General features: G+C 41.5%; 1 protein-coding gene across 1 annotated transcript in view; it reads left to right on the forward strand.

Moving 5' to 3' along the window:
- F13A1 (coagulation factor XIII A chain) overlaps window positions 1-21,476 on the forward strand; it is a 207,029-nt gene that overhangs the window by 82,983 nt on the left and 102,570 nt on the right. Inside the window, exon 2 of the mRNA XM_027676244.1 lies at window positions 6,843-6,982. The gene's annotated coding sequence lies outside the window, so the exon portion shown is untranslated. The remainder of the gene's footprint in view (window positions 1-6,842; window positions 6,983-21,476) is intronic.

Raw genomic sequence — 21,476 nt, forward strand, 5'->3', positions numbered from 1 at the left:
ATACAACATTAGGTCTTGAATGATTCTCTTCACTTAGGAAATACTGTGACTTGGAGGATGACCTGTGCCTCTGTGGATTTTCGTATTAATTTGATTGTGAAACACACAAAAGGAGATTTCAGAAGTGCTGCGTGATGTACAGCCTGTGTGATTGCCGTCAGCGATATGTTCCTAGTACCCAATGTGGGAAAGAGAAATGCAAATGAAACATTTCTCTCCTTGAAAAAAGGCTCTGAACTGCTTAAATTGGATGGATGGGATAAGGCTGCTTTGTAGATCAGAGCTGTCCTCTACCCATGCAGTGAAGAGCAGAATCTGCCTTTGCACTTCTTGACTGTTGGTACAAATTTGCAGTGCCTGCTCACCAGCTGGTGACATGAGGTGGTGGCTCCTGCCCCTGCCCGGGGGAGAGACCCTGAATAAAATAAATTGATGACTGCAAGCTTGACATCTTTCAGCAGAGAAACTGAAACACTGCCTCTAATTCTGACTCCCCCCTGCTGTGGTTGGTTTGCATCGGGCTGGCGCAAAGGGAACACACAGCACTGCCCACTGTGCCACAGCTGCTCCAACCTGCAGCAACGTGCTACTTCAGGGTTGTCAGTCCAGGAGCTGTCAGGATCCCTGCATGGATGCAGACTTTTAAAAGGAACTGCAAAATGTCAGGGATTTTATCTGTGTGACCTGTCCCTGCTGTGCTGACCAGAGTTGATGTACAGCACAGAAATGTGGGCAAGAGTATGTAAATGAGCACAGAGACACACAAGGGAAGTTCTGCTGAGTTTAATTATGCCAGGGGATTTAGTTTGAAGACATATATTCATTTCATGGCTAAGCACATGCTTGCACGCAGTTGGCTTTCACCTCCTTCTGTCAGAGAAGGCCTCCTGATCTACCCAGGGTAACAGTAGGTCTTTCATTCACTCTTCTACTTTGGGCTGCTGTTTTGTCTTAGCACCACATCTGGTTACAGTGCCTAACTGGAATTGCATTGTCTTGTGAGCTGTCTTGCCACCACTGTTCTGTACATAAACAAGGCAAGTAGTAGGACTACAGCCTGGTCCCCATTAGACCTGGAGAACAACATCTTTTCTCACATCAGATGTAAAAGGCTTACGAATAATTTTTGCCATGACAAAATTCTCCCACAGAACAGATCCCAGCTTCATGGTAATTGTACTGAAATGCTGAGAAAAATGAAGATGTACCTGCAGAAAGACAGAAAAAACTTGGAAGGCTGAAGTGACATATGCTTTTTTAATCTAGTCCTCTGTCTTTTCAGGTTTTTCCTTTGTTTTTATCACTCATGTTTTTCTGAGACAATTTATGCTGTCAGTGAAAATCTAACATTATCTTCTTCTTGGAAGTAAATACAGCCTAGTTTGGGCAACACTGGTCAAATGTTTCTAGTTAGAAGTGGAATGAAAAAGGAAAACTCCTTTTTGTTATATAAAACAAGTTTTGGTGTCCCCTACCCTCTGGCTTGTTAGCAGCTAAAATGGTTTAGAGCAGAAATAAATGATTTTGTGTAAATATATTCTTGGAAGAATAATACTCTGAGGTTTTCCCACATCTGAAGTTAGTTTTGATGTAGTACAATTTTACTACCTGTGCATCTGGTCAGTTTTGTGAGACATCTAGATTTAAGTCTGAGTGGGCATTTCCACTCAAAGAAGATAATTGAAATTTTGTCCCTTGGAGGTTTCTGGCTATTGCTTCTTGTTTCATTGCAATTGAAATTTAGGGAGCTTGTGTTTTGCTTATTCACTTTATGCCATTGTAGCAAAAGGTGCAGCTCATCCCCCGCACCTCCATGGAGTACCTATTTGAAGAATCATGGTTCTGCTCTTGCTGTTTTCCCTGCTCCTGAGGGCAGGGGTCTCTCATCCCACTGCTGCCTCTTGGCCCTCCAAAAAAAACAAGGACTGCCTTTTTCTAGTCCTGACTCTTTGCTCTAGACTGTATACAAAGTTTGTGAAGCTAACAAATAAAAAAATACTATCAAGCTTCATGCATGTATTTTTATTATATAGCATGGACTTCTGGAGCCATGTTATTTCACATGACCTTCATTTGTCTGTTTTTAAAAAGTAAGATTACTGTGTTAATGACTACCTAGAAGAGTTTTAGAAGCAAAAATCATCAACATCAGAAATCTGAAGACAAATCTCCTTAGAATTCATAACTGTTAAAAAAACCTCTTCTAAAGCAGTCTGATGAGAAACTTGGTCATTAATTTTGAATGCTTATGGATGGCAAGTGCTGGTGAGAAAACTGGGTATGCACTCCAACGAATCAGACATGGCTGAATTTAGTACTGATCAGAAGATCTCGAAACGTTAAGGAAAGCAGGTGAACATTTGAGTTTTATTGTAGGAAACCCTGCCATTGCACTATTGAAAAACTTTTCATCTGATGAAGGTGCATGGGACATCTTCATGGTGTCTAGCCAAACATGTAAAATACTGTATGAAGGAGTAGGATAAAGATAGGTAAAGACTGAGAAGTTGTTAGTCTTGTATCTATATTTCTCGGACCAACTAAAAGGTAGGTGGGAGATCCCTTTTTTCCTTTCCTGTGACTAGACTAAGGCATATGCCTAAACCTGTCTCAGTTTCTGCTATTTTTGAGCATTGCTTTTTAAAATTCTTTTTACAATTTGTATGTGCTTTTACCAGATTCTTTGCAAACACATAGGGCCTCAAAGAATTGCAAACAAAAGCACGTTCAAGTTCTTTATGTTTTTCATCTTTTTTAGTTTGAAATAACAATATGAAATACCAGAACAAAATCCCATCTTGTGATGTCTTTACTTTAACCCATGTGCTGTTTTCTGATTCATTTGGTGAGGAAATACTGCAAAGGATCGAATCCACCAAAGTGTGTTTTCCAGCAATGTTCATGCAAAGGATTCTGAGCAGAGAGATATGTATGCTTGATTTTCTGTGCTAAGATTAACAGTGTGGAATAGCAGCCACTCCAAAGTAAAAGATTCTTTTGCATTTTTACCACATTATCCCACATGTCTGAAATGTAGAAAATCAAACTTTTGAACATGTTGAGAGCCAATAGATGTTTTAACTGAGATGTTTGAGCTCAGTGCTATTAGAAGCAGTAACCTACCTGGGTGTGAACGCAGTACTTGCTGTGTACAGGTTCCACAAAGTAGTTTATCCTAAATTTTAGGGTAAATTTTGTAGTATGGATATGTAGTATGGAGAACACATTCTTCAGATTGATGCATTTAATACTGCCTTTATCCTGCTCTCTGAACTAAGGTTTCAGTTAAGGGCCTCCAAAATCTTCCATCATGCAAAGACTAGATTAAGTACGGTTCATAGAGATGGAAACCCTAGAGGGACATTCACTGTGGTAGGTCTGGCAGAATAAAACCATAAAAAAGTAGTTTTTCAGGAGACTGGGTGCTTGTGAGGAGTGCTGAGCATTATATAGATGTTATCTCCTACCTAAGTTCCCAGGCAGAAGGCTGAGCATGTGGTACTTTTTGCAATCTGTTCCTCTACTCAAGAATGGTCTTGGCAGAGGTGCCATATGAACAGCATTGTATTAAAAGTAGGTTTGATTGTTTCTCATGGAAATAGTAGAGCAGTAGATGTGGCAGTAGAAAGAGAAACAGTAAAATGAGTGCAAATGGAAGCTTATTTCAGTGGATGTTCACATTCCACTGCTGCTTCTGCAGCTGGAAGAAAGGTGGCTGAGAGATAACAGACAGTGCAGCAGCGTGGCAGTTACCTTTCTTCATTAACCTAGACTGCAATAAAACACAGTCTTTTTAAAACAAAGTTCAAGTAGCCAGAGCCTCTCTCTGGAAATTAATTTCCTCTGGAAGCTAGTTCCACGTAACTCATCACCTACTTCACTGAACATTAGTCAACCCTGTCGCTGGTGACAGAAGTGCTTGACTGAGCTGCTGGAAACTGGGTCATGTGGTGGATAAAGCATTGCCTGCTTCCCCGGGCTGCTTTTAGCATGAACGTCCTGAGATTGCAGTAAATAATAAATACCTGCAGGCCACCCTGGGCACTTTGTGTGCTGCTACATAGCTCGTCCTTGGTCCTTGAGAGGAGGAAATCATACAATGATAAAAATCCATGTAGTAGGTATGCAGAAAGAAACTTTTGGCTACCCATCTCTGTTTCTGACCTGCTACTGTGATGATTTTTTTCCTGAGTATGCGAATGTGCATACTGTTAGGCAATGCAATTTCTGCCCTCATAGGCCTGCTTCCCAGGTTGGGGATGACTTTTGAGGACCTTATTGGTGTGGTGGTAGCAGCAGTTGGTCATTGATGCCTCACCAGTTGCACTGACAAGGGGAGCCCTGTGGGCACTGCTCCTGGGTAAACACCCATCTGTGCCTGGTTACAGGGAAAGGTGGTTGCCTCTGAGAGCAAAGAACAGCCATTTCATGTCTTCCCCAAAGGCAAAGGCCGTGGGCCACATGGAAGTTAATGACTTTTAGGAGTCTTTATGAAAAGTGCAAAGCAGACCTGCTGCAAGCTTTTTAGAAGTCACATCTTTTACTTGAAAAGGAACCTGCAAAGAACTAAAAGAGAAAGAAGTTTGTGATCTATTTTTGTGCTGTATAATGATGTATTCCTTTCTCTTTCCTTTCCCTCTGTCCTTCCCTTTCTCTTTTCTATTCCTCACTAGAAAGGTTAGGAGTTTTCCCAGTTAGTGTTTAACAACTTGTTACCCAGACTGTAAATGCTGAATTTCAGTGCTTCCCAACATTGGAAGGAGCAAGGTACTGAATCAGTAACAAGGCAATACTTTGTGCCAAATGTTTGTTTGTGATTAATGTTAAGCAGATTAAAAAAAAAAAAACAAAATCAAAAAGGATTAGAATATCCTCTTTACTAAAATACTCACTCTGCAATTTTCTTCCACAAAAATATATGTTTGGACAACACTATTCACACACATTTTTCTTTTTCTGTCAGAGTACTCCAAAGATTTTTACTCATCTTCACCCCTCTGCTTGGATGACTTCACAGTGATGGGAGACAACATGTGATCCTAAAGATGAAGTTCTATGTAATGTCTGAATCTTAATATCTGTTAATATCTGTTGAGGGGGAGAGATCCTCTTCCTTCTTTTTCTCCCTGCTCTTGCTCTTGCTTTCAGCTCTGCAGTCATGTGCTGACTCTGCAGCTTGTAAAACTTTGTACTGAACCAGCTTTGCCCCTATCCTGGAAGAAAATTAAATTGCTTTTTCTGAGATAATTTGCTGCTGGATTACTGGATTGTATCAGTTCTCAGGAGTTCTCAGCAAGCATCAGAACTGGTGGAAGGTAAGCAAGACAGCATGTCTAAGAGTGATGTAGGTGGTGTAGTACTTCCCTCTTTCAACTGTGGCAGCAAAATTTTGGATTAGCTCAGTTGTCCCGTGCTTCTTCTCCACTAAGACGGAGTCACTCATCACCTGAGCTGTACTAGCTCACCATAAGTAAACTCTCAGCCTGCCTCCAGAATGAAAGGTGGATGTGCTCACACAGAAATACTCTCCTGAATGTTCAGCTGAGATGAATGTTCCTGCTGTCTCTCAAGCCACGTTTCACCAGAATGAGAGCTGCTGTTATAGCAACTACTCTCTGGTAGCAGTGTATCCCTTTGCTGTGGATGAAAGTTTTCCTTCAGAGGATTCTGAAGGTAAAGAAGGATGTGGATTTTGTCCTTCCAGTGAAGTTCCTTCATAGTGGTTGGTCAATAGCCTTGAGGTGATGCTAGTCAGAGGAAAAACTGAAGAGGTGAGCTGCCCACATTGAAAGTGGTAAGTTGGAATAGCATATACAAATTACAAAGGACTGAAGAGTTATGAAAGAAAATGCCAATGGATCAGCTCCCATTATCTTGCCATGCTGTCAGCATTTCATCCCCATTACCTAGTGGTCACATCTGGGTTTCTCCCAGTTCCCTCTGTACAGGAGAGCAAGAAAACAGAGATACCTCCTGGGAAACAACACCTTTGTTAGGCTTCCATCTCAGTTGGTGCTACACAAAAGAAAAAAAGCAGAAAGGACTTTAATAGCAAAATGGAGAGGCCCAACAGTCTGAGCAGAATGAACATTACATTGTTAGATGGGCATTCTTGCCTTTAATAGGTTATCTTTTTCCATTAGAGAACTGTTTAAATTTTTAAGTGGTGCACAAGCTCATAAGGGTTTTTACTGCATAGGTTCTGATTTTCATGTGGGTTTTGAATGTGTGGGAAAAGCTGATGCATTAGGAACTGCTCATGAATCTCCTCTATTTCCAGTCTTCCCCTTGGGAACTATTGATGGTCATTTCATCTTTCTTACATGACTTTTAAGATCCTCAAAAAGAAAAAAAAAAAGGAAATGGTTTTCTGGTTAGTTCCCAGTGGGAAATCTTACAAAGAAATGCCAGGACTGAAGCTGTGAAGTAGAACATAAATTTCAAACACCTTAGATTCAACTAAATCCACAATCAGGATCTTCAAAATTTATTTTGACATAAGTTCCAAGTAAAGTTAAAGCTCTGGAAAGGTAAAGAAAAAAAAAGCAGAAATAAATGACAATCTTTCTATCGTGGTTTGGATTAAGAATGCTTAAAGAGTTGTGCTGATGTGCAATATAGCTAGCAATAGGACTGGCTTACAGACAGGAGATGGGAAAATAATTAATGAATTATGAGTCTAACAAAAGGTCGTCTTTCTTCTGTAACATAGACTTCAAATCAATCAGTGTGTCTCCCTTGTTCTTTCTTCTAATCAGAATGCTGCCCCATAATCCAAAATGTCTTTTCCCTGTTGTTTTGCTGATAAAGTAATTTCTAATTTGTTTTAACACTTGTTATAGGTATGGAGAGAAGCTTAGTTGTATAGAGGAAATGCTCCTCACTTTGAAGATCTCGTTTGAAGGGCCAATGGAGAAAAGCCCTGAAATAAAAGATATTTCAGAGAACAAAGAGGGGAAACACACAGACCTCAGAAAGAAAGGTAAGCATCTTGTCTATTGGAGAAATTGCCTTGAAGTAAGTGAAATTATTTCCCCAGAGAAAATTTGGTCTTAGGAGTCAGATTGTCACTAAACAAAAAGCCAAATCAAGAGCAGCAAATTGATTTTGTTTCCAATGTCTTTCCTCCATTTTTCCCTAATTAAAAAGAGAGGAAGGATGTGATAAATCCTGCTATTTTTTTTCCCCACTGTTGTACTTGTCCCTGAAGAACCTCTTCACTGTATCCATTTTATTGGTGGGGGGTGGAATGAAAACCCCTAGGTTAAATTTTCAGAGATGAAAATTTAATTGGAAAAGCAATGGTTTTACAGATAATGAACAACCTCTGCCTAATATTAGGGAAAGCTGTATGCCCAGCACCTATGAGAAAAGGGTCACATACATAAATGTGAGGTGCAAGCTCTCAGGTTTTGGACTCAGTGTTCCAGTCAAGCACATAGAGAAACACATGGTGGGGAGGGGAATTAAAAAGTTATAAAAAGAAAAAAAAATTAAGGAGTTCAAGTTGTTCTTTTTGACAAATGTTTGTGTGTCTTTTGCGATCATCTGTTTCCTCTCCCAGTACACGCACACATAGAGCCTACATGTTTATTCCTGCTTTTTAGTCTTGCTCAACTTTTCTTCACTGCTCCTAGGCACTCAAAGCACTTTGCACAATACTTCCCTTTTGATTTCTCGTTTTCCCATATCTGACGCTAGCATTTCTCACCCGGTTCCTTCTCTCTGTTGTTAATTTGTTAAATGAACTTCTGCCCCGAGTTAATTTTTTTTTCCTGAAGAATGGATGACAGGGGTGCACCAACACATCCAAGTAGTGCTTGCATGTCTGGTAGCAAGAAAAGCAAGGTGCCAGCTCTAGGGGAAAGCTCAGGGTTTGTGCTGTGTAATTTATGTTTAATGCTGCAGCAGAATATGTTTTTTGTTTCTGGCTCTTCAAAGATGTAACTTCTGTGACGTTTTGCAGCTCCTCTTGTGCGTGAGAGTAAAGGACATTTTGACTCACTTGAGATTCCCTAGAAATGTTAAAAAAAGAAAGGGAAGAAAATAGTACAAGAAAAGACACTCATGGAACTGCTGAGGTGATATAACCAGGAGTCTTTTCATGTGTCTCCTTTATTTTTCCTTCTATCTCATCAAATTTAAACAACCTAATCATATGAAGGATTAAAGGTATAGTGTCTTCATGCCATGTTTCTGCATTCTGGGCTTTTCTCATGGGTTAGCATTTAAGCTCTAATAAGCTTGGAGGTTTAATGAAAGCAGAGGTGGCAACTGTTTAAACATGAAATGGTAAAAGGTAGTGCCTTTTCCTTGGTGAAGGGATGTTATTCTTACTTTCAGGCACAATGAAATCCCTTCAGTCAACCATAGGGCTTCTGAAAGCACCTCGGAAACAGAATTTTTGATTTGGGTTCACTGAGACCTCACTTGCTCTTTCTGGGTGGGAGTAAGTAGAGCTGATGCTGGAGGAGAAATGCCCCAGACATAGTCCTGTTTAGGGTGCCAATTCTGCTCTGCAGAGGCAACCTATGCACCTCTGTGTGATGGCATGCTCCACGGCTACTTCTTCAGGAATGTAGAGTGGCTGGCACAGCCAGTGCTTGGGCTGCAGCAGCTGGGGCCTGCTGCTGCTCTTGCTATCAAATAGGGTGGGTTTTGAGTTCAGCGGGAGCAAGAAACAACCTGGAGAGAATAGGAGAGTTACACAGAAAATTAGTGGATGATTAGAGATGTAGAGAACATCATGCAGTGACCTACTTTGGTAGGGAGCAGGAGAAATTCATGCTGGTGGAAGAACCAGGAGTGCTGCCTCCTCGTGATGATAAAAGAAAGTAAGAACAGCATTGGGCAGGCAAACAATTGCACCTCTGTTTTCTGGAGATGTGAAGCAGTTTGCTGCAGGACCTGTTGGCTTGATTTTATCCAGCCAGAGATATCCAGCCAGTATTTTTTTGTGACATCAGAGTTGGGAAGCTTCATGTTGTAGCCTTACTGTTATTAACTGATGAGTGTCATGGTGTTTGCTTGGCAAAACAAATGTGAAATCTCTGTGTGGAAGATCTGGGGCTTTTTAGCAGCCCTGACATACAGTGCATCCAATCTTTATCCCAGTGGTTTGCCCAGTTGCTTCTGGGTCCATCAGTGCTGGGTGTCTGTGCAGGATGCACAGAAGAGTCCTGATTCCCCAGGCTTATACCAAGGTGGTGACTATGGCTGGGTCCCCACTGCCAAAGCCAGTGCATCTGGCCAAATGCATCTGTGTTGCTTCTAGGTCCATCATGCCAACAGGAGAAGAAGTCAGGAAGAGTATGTGTTTGTCTATTGTAGGTTCATGTCTTTTATAAGCACCTTGACGTCCATCCAAATCATGCTGAAGTCTAAAGAGTTCTTTTGAGCCTGAGAAGTTGGAGCCAGCCTATTTGTAGTCAAAAAAAACCCCAACAAAAAACAACAGAGCCAAATTCAGGGCGAATCTCCCTTTCACTCTAATACTTATTCCCATCAAGAATTTAATTCAGTGGGTCTCTGCTGACAGCAATGATACTTTGGCACATGGTCCCTGCATGAAGCCCTTTGCAATCCAATATGGACTTAGTGATTTCCTCCTGTGACTAATACTTCAAAGAAAACACCCAGGGCCTTAACCCATTCCCTGTTCCACACTCTGTTGGTTTTACTCTGGGTTGAGCTTGCCCTGAATGTAAAAGGTAGTTGATCATGAGGAGTCTGAACAATTCTCCATAATGAGAGACAGTTGATTACCTCCTACTCCACATGTTAGATGTTCACATAGGAAACTGCTGGAATTGAAATCATGTCTATCTGCAAGTGCATAGAAAAGACCCTTTGTTCATTCCTTGTTCATGGCCCTTGTAGAAGCAACTTGCAAGAAGTGTTAGTGAGTTCTAACTGTAATGTACTCACATGTCTGCCGTGGGAAGGACTGGCTTCTGCAACTGGCTTTTAAAGGTCTATCTCTCTCAGGTCTGACCTTCTTAATTATTTGCAAGCACAGCTTGACATTTGGATAATTAAACACATAATTTATGACTGAAAAGGGACAGCATTTTTTTTCACTGGGATCTGACCCGAAATGTGGATAGGTCACACTAAAAGGAATCTCTTTTCTGACTTCAGTAAACTCACCCTGTATAAGGTTATAAAACTTATATTGATAAGTCTTGCCTCTGAGAGATAGCAGGTATGGACAACCTCTACTGAAGTGAGTTGCTACTGCCATAGTTAATGTGCTTCAGGATAATCTCACAGGGGTCCTGCTATCCTTCCTTCTACATGAAGAAAATGCTTGTATTAAATATTTATGTGGGCGGAAATATTTTCTTTGTGGTTGGCACTGTGGTTACACTAAAGCAAGATAACCCATGCAGTTCCTGTGAAACCACTGGTCTATCTAACAGACACAATATCCGCAAGGCTGAATAATAAGGATAGTCTGAATCTGAAATGGCCTGACAGAGGCCTTATTTTATCGGTCACGACATGACTGCACAGCTGGGATGGGGTGGGATCATTTGAGGATGTGATGGGAGCACAACAGCATAAGAAAACAATCACCTCTGTTGTCATGATAAGTCAGTTTTCTGAAGAGAACTTTCCACTTACAGAAGGCTGCCTTTTGCTGTATTTCATGTTTTCGCTTTTTCTGTAAGTTCAAGAAGTGGACACACGCAAAGTCAAAATCAGCTCCTGCTGTTGCATTATGGAGACAGAGAAAGCTTTCATGAATGATGAGCTGCCTTGTACACCACTCACACAAAAGCAGTGGCTGTGTGTGCACTTAATATTTTGTGCTGGCGCAGTGGTCAGTAATTGCTATGTGGTGCTTGGCTGTGAGTGACATGGGCAGGACTTTTTTCTCCTAGTAACCTAGGTGGGTGCAAGCATTTGGTAGCTGTTGTCCTGCTGGAGTTGGATGTAGTATGTTTAAAAAGAATATACCTACATTACACTTGTCCAGGAAAAGCCTTCTTGCTTATGACTTTTTTTCTTGTTGAACCCTCTTCATGTTTAGATACAGCTGTACTTCTTGCTCATTGTAAAGATACATCTCTGTTGGTGCAGGAAGAGGTGAGTGACTAGAGGTTGGTCCTTTGGATCCAAACTGAAACTTTGAAAAAAGTCTCAGTCCTGTATTGAGCTATAGAGCTCTGGGTTGTGGGTGATGGCTATAGGATAGATGCACAAACCCAGTTTTGCTATACGACAGTAGCTAGTGCCTAACACAGAGGTCTTACACCTCTATAATGTGCTCCAATCTGCTTATGAAAGGACACTTGGAACTAGTTCTTGCATTAGAAATGTATTATGGAGCTAGCAATACCTGACCCTGCTTGGGCATGACCTTGTGCTTTTCAGAGCTGTTTTTCAAACCTCATGTCTGTTGAGAAAAAGATGTGGATGTCCTTGAACACCCAATAGTTCACTCTGTGCCCACAGCTCCACAGCATGTTTCTCTCACCATTTTAAATACAGTAGCTCTGTTTTTCCTGAGACCCTGTAAACTTCCTGCAAGGGAAGATTTCATGGTTTACTTCAGATGATATAAATAGCCCCATAATGTCCCACGTTATGCTTTGTGATAAAGTTTTAGTTTACTGTTGTTTTGCATGTTCCAGTGGTGCAACCAGTTCCCCTTTCTCTGTATGAGAATGAGAACCAGTCTTGTAACATCTGCGAACATGTTTTCTGCTTTCTCACTAGAAGCATTTCAAGGGAAGGAAAAATGAGCTGGTTTAGGAGGATGGCGTATTCTCTGCCACTCTGAAGGTAGAAAAATTCCTGCCTTTCATAAGTGACTTTTTGGGTAACCAGTTTGAAGTCTCCTCATTCTTGACCTGTCAGTGCAGAGGGGTTAAAATGGAAAGAGAAAGTGATGAGAATGAACCTTATTGGCAGTACCCATTAAAGCTACAGCTTGGCATCATTGCTGCTTTGTTCTTTACTTTGTGGGACCTGAGCCTTTAGTGACCTACCAAACAAAGATGACCAGGTCAAATGAAGATCAGGCTCTTCAAAGGACCATTTGTTTTGCAGGGACACTGAATATCTAGGCTGTTTTGCAGCAAGTTGGTCTGAAAAGAGCACAATAGTTTCTCTTTCTCTTTTTTGTTTTTTTATATTTTTTTCACTTCCTGGTTTTCTCATCACCCCAAAATCATGCAACCAATTAAACGGTATTGAATGGTTTTTAGTGTCTAGAACAGAAAACACTCTCTGTAATTGATATTTTGGTTTACAACTGTAGGAAACTACTTGTCACTATCCATTAATGACCACTGTTTGCCATCTTAAGAAAGATAGATGATGGAGCCCACCATCTACAGTCTGCTGTTTTATCCCTCCATCAAACTAATACTGAACTAACTCTGCACAAAATGCCATTTTCATTATCTATGCTCAATATTTTTTCCCATCCTCATGCCAGAATAAAAAAAAATTAGCTAAATCCACAATGAGCTCATTCTGTCTTGGGAGCAGGGAGGCTCTTGCTCTTCCTGATGGTGGTCAAGTCAAGGCTGGACCACATTCAGTGCAAGGGGGAAATAACTGCCCTGGAACATCAGTAGGTGCAGGATGGGCTATTCATCCTGCCTTATATGGGAAAAAGTGCTGGAGAAGACAGGGAGACCAAGGCACTGACCCACATTTGCAAACTGAGCGCAGGGGCAGCACGGCAGCAATCTCATCCCCACCTAACAGGCACGTCTGGCTGCAACAGCTATTTAAATAATTTAACAGTGAGATTTATGGGCTTCTTTCTCACTGTGGTGTCTTAGATTGCATTTAGTCACATTCACCAGGATAATTGTCCTGAACTCGTGTGTTAATGGCATGATAACGTGTAAGAGTGGAGCTGACATCTTCAGGTCACTCATTAAAAAAGAAAAAAGTCTTTTCTCTTCTCAAAACAATGTATGAAAGACTATTTTTCTCTTTTTTTTTTTAATTTTATATTTTGGGCAAGTTTTCAATGACACAACAGAATATCTCTCTACAGGTTGAATTGGCATCTGTTTGAATTCAAGGCTCTTTGGCTATAAAAGCTCATTGTTTTGCCCATTCTCACAGAAATCAAACCAATGTGTCAGACTTGATACTTATACTTTATACAGAAAAGGATATGGCAATTGTTTTGTGAGAGGGGAAAATGGAGTCACTGCTTGCAGATAACCTATTTACTTTTAAAAATTGGAAACATTTCCTTTTTGTTTATTTGCTGCTCTGAATAGTTAAGTTTTTCTGTTTTCCCCAGCCACTTTCTGACATGCAAATAGCAATTTATTTTTATGTGGGATAAATCCTTCCTGTGTGCTTTCCACTGTGTGAAATGGGGTTGAGGGAAATATGCCTTTTTCCATGAAAATACTAATGACTGAATTAAAGCGTGACTCAAGTGGGCACTGTTCTAAGCAATAATATCAAAGTTGTCACAATTGTGTGTGTGGGCTTTAATGTTCCTGGATGGTTTAGTCTGCAGATCTGTGAGTCAAGGCAACTGTTAAAATCTCTCCAAACCTTCAGTGGGGCCCAAATGACTTATTTTGAGGTGCTAATAGAGTCATTTGAAGACATAGCAGAGAACTGACTGCAAAACAGGGTGAGCTGGGAGCATAGGTGATGTGGGCTGTTGCCTTGGGCAGCAGCAGCCTGCCAAGGGCACAGCAAAATGCTCATGTCTTCATCGCTTGCTCTGCCTTTGCCAGTGTCTGGGGAAATCAGGTTTGCTGCTGCTGCCAGGGCAGAGATCAGGGTGTGTGCAGAATGGGGCCAGCTGCTTTCAGCAGTCACTGTTCCTGCCTGGAGATTTACCTTCTGACAGCCAGAGCTGCCTGAGATAGGCTGTATGGGATTGTGGTTCATGGGATTTTCCTGGTGAATGTATGCCAACTGAGGAAGCTTTTTCAAATCCTGTAAGATTTGTAGCTTGTGTGAACATGGTTAGAGTCTCTGCTATGTCCCTGCTACCAGTGTGTGGTGCAGTCTGGCTAGAGGCCATAATCCCCCTCCCCATCCTCCTCTGTCCTCTCAGATGGATTTTGATCAGGTACCTGGTGTTCCCATGGATGGAATGCGGTGATGGAGTTTGGAGCTCTGATAGCTCTGCAGTGCATGCAGCATGGTTATATTTTCCAGCACAGGATGTTGTTTGAACATTTTATAGTGCATTTCAATGTAAAAGTAAAGTAAATTTTATTACAATACATAGAATTTGTGTCATGTAAAAAACCATGTATTAAAAGTTCAGGCCCCCAGAGACGACAGCCTGATGTTCTGGAGTCTGTGTTGCTTGTGACTGACAGGCTCCTTATTGCTTAGACCCTCTCTATCCATGCTGATGAATCTTGATAATTAACTATTTGACTCCCCTTTATAAAATGGTTGTGTTTTCCATGATCTTCCACAATGCTGAAGCTGCACAGCAAGCTAGAGTTAAGGAAACCTCTGGAGGCAGAACCCTCTGCATAGTATAAACATCAGTGCAGAGTGGCTTTCTAAAGGATGTGTTCAACTTTCACCATCTCATTTCATGACTTCTTTCTTCAGTAAGGACTCTTACTGAAACAGAAGTGCAGTCCCAGCAGTGTACTCCAAGACTGAAGCAGGAAACTAAACAGAACTGGGCAAAAAATGTTATGTTCCAGTTGGAAAGGTGTCATTTTCCAGTAATCCTTACCCAGTGCCTACACATACTCTTCAGGCAGTTGTATTAGAAAGAGCTGTGGATACTGCAATATTGATTGGTTTCGGGAACAGAATGGAAAGTATTTCTTTTGAGAGTTTGAAAGCCAGAAATCATTTTGTAGTTGGCTGTAGGATGGATATCGTTATTTCTGAAAGCAGTATCACAGGGCAGTGTGACTGGCTTGGAACAAACATCCCAAACAATGTTTGCTTAGGTGGAGATCTTTCTAAGCACTTCATCCCCTTTTTTTTTGCATTATTATAGAAGTATTTGTATGGGGGAATATGATGACCATATTTAACCCGGATTCCACTAGTTAATATCATAACAGTCATCTAACACTGACAGAAAGTGGTGGCAGGGTACCAGAGATGGGCAAATACAGGGTTATAAGTGATTTTCTTCTAGTAGCTATAAAAGGTAATGGTTTCTCCTTTGTTGTTCTAAAAGACAGCATTCAAGCCAGCACTGACCTTATGCATCTGGTTTTAGAGATAATTCTGTACAGATGCAAATTCCTGGTTTACTGTGGCTGACCAAGTGAGCTCTCATCAGTCAGCTGAGCTGTGGCTGCAGAACGTCTTCTTGTAACCTATCCCAGCCCTAAGAAAAATACATTGGTGTGAACTGCTCACTGACTGTCTTTTGTGTGATAGTCCATGCATGTGGTATTACTTCAGGTATGGCAAAAATCCAGGTCACTGGAGCTCTGGAGTTGTTGTTTGTGATGAGATTTCAGATGTAACTGCTTCAAGTTGTTTGTATTTAAGCACCTGAAGTAAGACCTTGTTCAGTTTTTAACTGAAATAAAACTCCTTACTTTTGTGCATGATTGAGCAAGCACCACAGGGGAAAAAAAAAGAAGCTGTGGAAAATATATCTATGTAGAATAACTAAAATTGGGCAGAAATGTTTCCAGGCTTTCCAGCTACATGGTTAGCTCTATGTCCAGCACTAAAGCAGTCTCTCCCATTGAGACTGTGAAATGTGTATCCGTTTACTGGTACTTCAGTGGTGAGTGAGGCAGTATATGTTTTTAGCTACAAACATTTCAGTTTTTACATAGCAAGGAGCATATTTGATCTCTTCAACATTTGGGATTATGGTATGAGAGGTGAGTTCATACTTATTTTTAAATATGCAACTGTTTTATGGTAGAGAGTATTGGCTCCTCAGGAAGGGGGATGCCTCCTTTGAAAAAGTCTGTAACCTCTGATGAGGGTCTGAAAACCCTTTAGAGTGCTGCAGGTTTAAACATAGAATCATAGAAAAATAGAATTTATTAGGTTGGAAAAGGCCTCTAAGATCATTCAGTCCAACTGTTAGCCCAGCACTGCCATGTTCACCACTAAACCATGTTCCCAAGTGCCACATGTTTATTGAACATTTCCAGGGTTGGTTATTCCACCACTTCCCTGGTAGACTGTTCCAATGCCGGACCACCTTTCCAGTGAAGAAAATTTTCCTAGTGTCTGATCTAAGCCTCCCCTGGCATGAATTGAGGCCATTTCCTCTTGTCACTTGTTACCTGGGAGAAGGGACCAACTCCCACTTGGCTACAACCTCCTTTCAGGTAGTTGTAGAGAGTGATGAGGTCTCCCCTGAGACTCCTTTTCTCCAGGCTGAACAACCCCAGCTCCCTCAGCTGCTTCTCATAAGACTTGTGCTCCCAACCCTTCACCAGCTTTGTTGTCCCTCTCTGGACGTGCTCCATCACCTCAGTGTGGTCTGTGTCCTGATTTCTTCTAGTGAGGGGCCCAAAACTGAACACAGGACTCAAGGTGCAGCCTCACCAGTGCCAAGTACAGTGGGACAATCACTGCCCTCATCCTACTGGCTGCACTATTGCTGATCCATGTCACGATGCCATTGGCCTTCTTGGTCACATGGGCGCACTGCTGGCTCATGTTCAGGTGGCTGTCGACCAGCACTCCCAGGTACTTTTCCATTGGGCAGCTTTCCAGCTGCTATTCCCCAAGCCTGTGCCCTTGAATGGAATTGTTGTCACCTGAATGCAGGAATCAGCATTTCACCTTGTTAAATGTCATAAAACTGACCTCAGCCAATCTACCCATTTAACTTGACCTATCCTAGGAGTGAACTGCAAGACTGTAGCATCAAAGAGGCTTCAGTACATGATGACGAACTTTAGGTCAAAGTGCTGGTTAAAAGGAAAATTGAGTGATTTTCAAAATACATATTCCTGCAAATTAAGTTGCAATTTATTGCCTTATTGCAGAGAAGGTACTACTCTCAGTAATTCTAAGGCAGTTGTTGCTGTTATCTAAGCACTGGTACTGCCACTGCATTGCCTTATGGCAGCAGGGCAAACCACTGAATGATGAATATTTAATGAAAAGGTTGACGTATATCTACACTGAATCATTTGCTACAGAATTGTAAATAAAACAGTATTTTTAATTTGCTGCCTAGGGCTGTTTAAGTATACCATGTATGAGTTATATCCACAGGGGAGAAAAGCTTAGGTTAGAGTAGACCTGGCTGAAAATTTGCTAAAGTGTAAATACATATTTTTATCTAATGGCAGTAGGAGTTGTCTGGATAAATTTTCAATTTGGGCAGTTGTATGTGTTTGTACGTTTGTGCACCAAAAGCTAAATATTTGGATGTGCCTGATTTAAATTCAGCCATCCAAACCCCTGATTTGTCCCACCATCCTTTTCCTCTGCTCTGTGTGTAGGTTTGAATTAAACCAATCTTCAAGTAGGTGTTCACTCTGTATTTTCTGACTTTGGACTTCTCACCTTGGTCAAGATGGGTGGTGTTTTTCATTTCCTTTTATTCTCCTTTACATTATTTCACACACATCCTCTGAACCCTGCACTGAATACAGTCCTTCCCAGTGACTGCAAATGTTCTGATCATAGTTTGTAAGCTGTTCATGAACACAAGTGGATTTCTGCCCACAGCTAGCACTCCAGTGAGGTGAGATAGTCTTAGCCCCACCCTGTATGTGAGCCTCTGAGATGCAGGTGTTAAACCTGTTACTGCCTGACGTGCCCACTAATTTTTGATTCTGTATCTGGAATACTGGGGACCAAGGTACTTACAATTTTGTTCTCTTCTTGTATTTAAAGCACAGCCCACATTGACCGTCAGTGGGAGGTGGGAATTCTTATGCATTATCCATGTACCAAATGTCCCAAAATGGGTACCTGGAAAATGGAACATGAGTACATTGAAGATGCTGGATCAGAAAGACTTTTGGGCAACTTGGCTATGTAGGAAAGCTGTACCCAGAAAAGGGTGAAAATGTTGTTTTCCAGGGTGGCATAGAATTGCCACTGCTACAAACCTACCCTTTCAAGGAAATTTGGGAAACTGCTTAATCTCTTTGTCAAACTCACTGTTGGAATCACAGCTCACCTTTGAGTCAGGTGTTTCGGCTGTGCCCCTCTTCTGTATTGACCACGTGGGCACTTTTTACTGTCAGCCCCTCTCTCCACTGCTCAGCTTGAGGTCGAGGACCTCTGGGCCTGAATAAGAGAAGTTTCTCTACAAAACCTAAAGCATTTCCATATCTTCCCTATGGACTCCTTTCACAGTCCCAGAGGTTCCTATACGCATGACTTGGCACATAGGTGTTTTTTCCTTTCTTCTGCCCCACTCTCCTAATGGCCTAGAAGAAGTGATTTAGGGCAAGAAGAGGGTCTCTTGCTCTATCCTATGAAGCTTCCAGGTCCTGTGTGGGTATACAGGAAAGCAATCCATGATACCTTTCATTTGGAGGCTACCTTATCATCAAAGGGAAGCACCACACATCTCCCAACTTCTGCAATTGTGAGCCCTGTCAGACCAAAGTCCACTTTAACATGCCCCCATTGTGTCTAAAGCTGAATTTATTCTATATCCTGAAGGAGTGTGGAAACTGTGGGAAAACACTATATAACTAAACATTGGATCCCGGAATACACAATCCATGGGAAAGAATTAGGGTTTGCACAAGCATCTACTGACTTTTGGAGGCTAGAAATTGCAGCACTGTATTTCTTTGAACTGAGGGTTATGGACCATGCACTTGGTCTCTCTGAAGGGAAGGAACTAGCTTCTTCAAGTTTCCTGAAAATGGGGTGTTTTGTTCAGTCTTTTCCTCTCTGCGGTTATGTGATTTCTTAAGACTGACTTTATTCCTGAACTTGAGCACCTTCCTTGACAAGTAGCTTCATAAATTCAAAGCAACGTGCTACAAAATAGCCCTAGTATGGAGATTAGTATCTGGCAAGACTGGCTGTTCTAAGTGCTGTAGAAAAATAGCAAGAAAATAAGTGGTTTGTGAAACCAGAAGGCCATTTCTAGCAAGTCTCATATGTACTCACTCAAACTTACAGTGACATACTCTTAGGACCCAGCCTAATGGCAGAAACATTAAACTTTGACATTAAGTGAGTGGACTGTATAAGTTGGTTGGAAGGGTACCCAAGAGGTTTTATTATTTTTGCTTATGGTATTTATGGGGAAGCAGCTTCAGTTTTCTAGGAATACATCTTATTTTGTTTCCTTCTGAGTCTTCTCTGTTATAGGAAGTTTTGATTTAAAACTATGTAGAAGTAAGCAAACAGTAATTTTCTCAGAAATGTTTCCATTCTGTTTTTCCAAATGTTGTAGGCATCTAAAAATCTCATATTGTTCTGTGTAACAGCAAAACAGAGCTGAAGATCAGTTTGGGGTTTTGGCAAACAGTACATATTCACGGGGCCAAAGAGAGTGAGAATAACTTGCTGTCATAGCAGCCAGGGAACAGACACCTCCAGTTTACTTGGAGAAGAGAAGCCAGGGGAGATTCAAAATGTTCCTAGCCTTTGACTTCAAAGTAGTCTAGCAGGTGAGAAATTCTGTTAAGAAGATCAAATCCTGCTCCTGTTTCATTAGAAAGGAATAACCTGGTCTTCAGTGTCCTAGATTAATACCTTAGTTGCTGGAACTAGTGGAAAACAGTAAGAGACTTTCCACGCCCACACCTCCACCAATTTGGTGTGAAGCATACATGTGGAGAGTTCCCTTTCCTCATTTCCTCCTGCTTGGATTCACACATTAAGTTTGATCTCAGATTGATTTAGTTTTCTTTTCCCCTCAATTTCAGTCTTTTTGAGGGGAGTCCATCCCGGTGCAATCAACCATCACTTCCTCAAGCTGCTGACACCAGCCATGGTAGCACAGTTCCTTGCAGGGCTTGCTGAATCCCGAGGGGGTGGCAGTGAGGGAGGCAGCCAGAGCTGCCTTAGACAACGCTGCCTTTGAGCTTCAGTTCTCAGCCAGACGGAGAAACAAAATGGAAATTATTCAGGAGCATGAACCAAAGTGGATGTGCTCCTGGTACCAGTGGCAGAGGCATCCCAGAGGCCTTTGGCAGAGATTTATAGATGTCAGCTTTTGAGTTTCCTTCTTGAATGAATCACTGTGGCTGTGCTTAAATGTTTAAAATGCCTTTTAAGCATTCTCAACAACATTTTTCCCTGTTCATGTGGGTACTTTCAAATACCAACTTCAGTTACACCCATGTAGGCTTTTGCAAATCTATATGAACTTTCTCGCCTCTGTTGGATAGAAGCCACGTTTGACCCAGCAACCCTTTAGCCATGTTAGCACAGCCCAAAACTTGGTATGATCTCTCTGGCAGGGTTTAAAAGCTCAAGCTCAGATTTTTCTAGTTGGCTTTCCATTATAAGAGTGGGTTCTTGTGCAGATGGATCAAAATAAAGGCAGCCTGAGCTTGCAGTTACTTGCAAAATAAGGCTGACTTTATCCTATGAATTTGCAGTATAAGAAACAACAAACCTAAATAGCATGTCAATTCCTGACTACATTTTTCATTGCTTCTCCTGTTCTGGGGGAGCTGCTACCTTGTCAAAATATGATGTGTGCAGGAGAAAATACCAAAAAGAAAATCAAGCAACATATGGAACATTCTCATTATATTGAATTTCGTGGTGAAAGGCGGGTCTGGTCCCTGTTCCCGTGTACTAGAGATCATGGCATGGTATGTAACTTTAATTTGAACTTTCTCACTGCCAGTTTTGTTGTGTTAACGTCTGAGTGTTCTGCTGAGTTGGCACCGCCGGATGCAGGTTGTTCCTTGTCAAGTACTGTCAGGAAATGTTGCACCAGAAGGGAGGACACAGGCTCTCTGGCTGCTGGGCACTTGCAATAGGAGATAATTTCCTGAGTGGCATGAGACAGTGTGGTTTGTATATCATGTCAAAAGCCCAGCTCTTGTGGCATTTTCCTCTGATTGCTAAGTCCACTGCAGAAGAGTAAAAACATATGACACTTAAAAATAGGATATATCCTCAACCATTGCAAATGCCATCTGTTCTCAAAGAAACAACTGGTAGAAAAAAATAACCTTGGGTTGAAACCTTGCATGAAGTTGCCATTTAAGATAAGTGAGGTTGACTTTGTTATTTTTATTTCTTTGGAGGTGTGGAGAAAGGGCTGTTTGATGGCAACTGAAAGAAAACAGAAATATGGAACTGGAGGGTATGTGTTATAGACATGTAGAGAAGTCGTGTCTTGGAGACCTGTTAAATAGCAAACTCTGGGACCAAGTATCATAGTGACACTAGAAGGTACCCATGCACTGTTTTAAGTCAGTTCATGCAGATGACTGCAGTAAGGTGTTTGCCCACCACCAGAAGGTGGTTTCTAGGGAAAATGTCTGCCTTACTAGTCATAAACAGGTAAGACCCAATTTTCCAATTGGACCCAGAATGGTGAATGGTATGGCTTCCTCACCCATTCAAACTCAACC

Source organism: Neopelma chrysocephalum, unplaced genomic scaffold (assembly GCF_003984885.1).
Source record: "Neopelma chrysocephalum unplaced genomic scaffold, ASM398488v2 Primary Assembly neopelma1_26b, whole genome shotgun sequence".
Classification (NCBI taxonomy): Eukaryota; Metazoa; Chordata; class Aves; order Passeriformes; family Pipridae; genus Neopelma; species Neopelma chrysocephalum.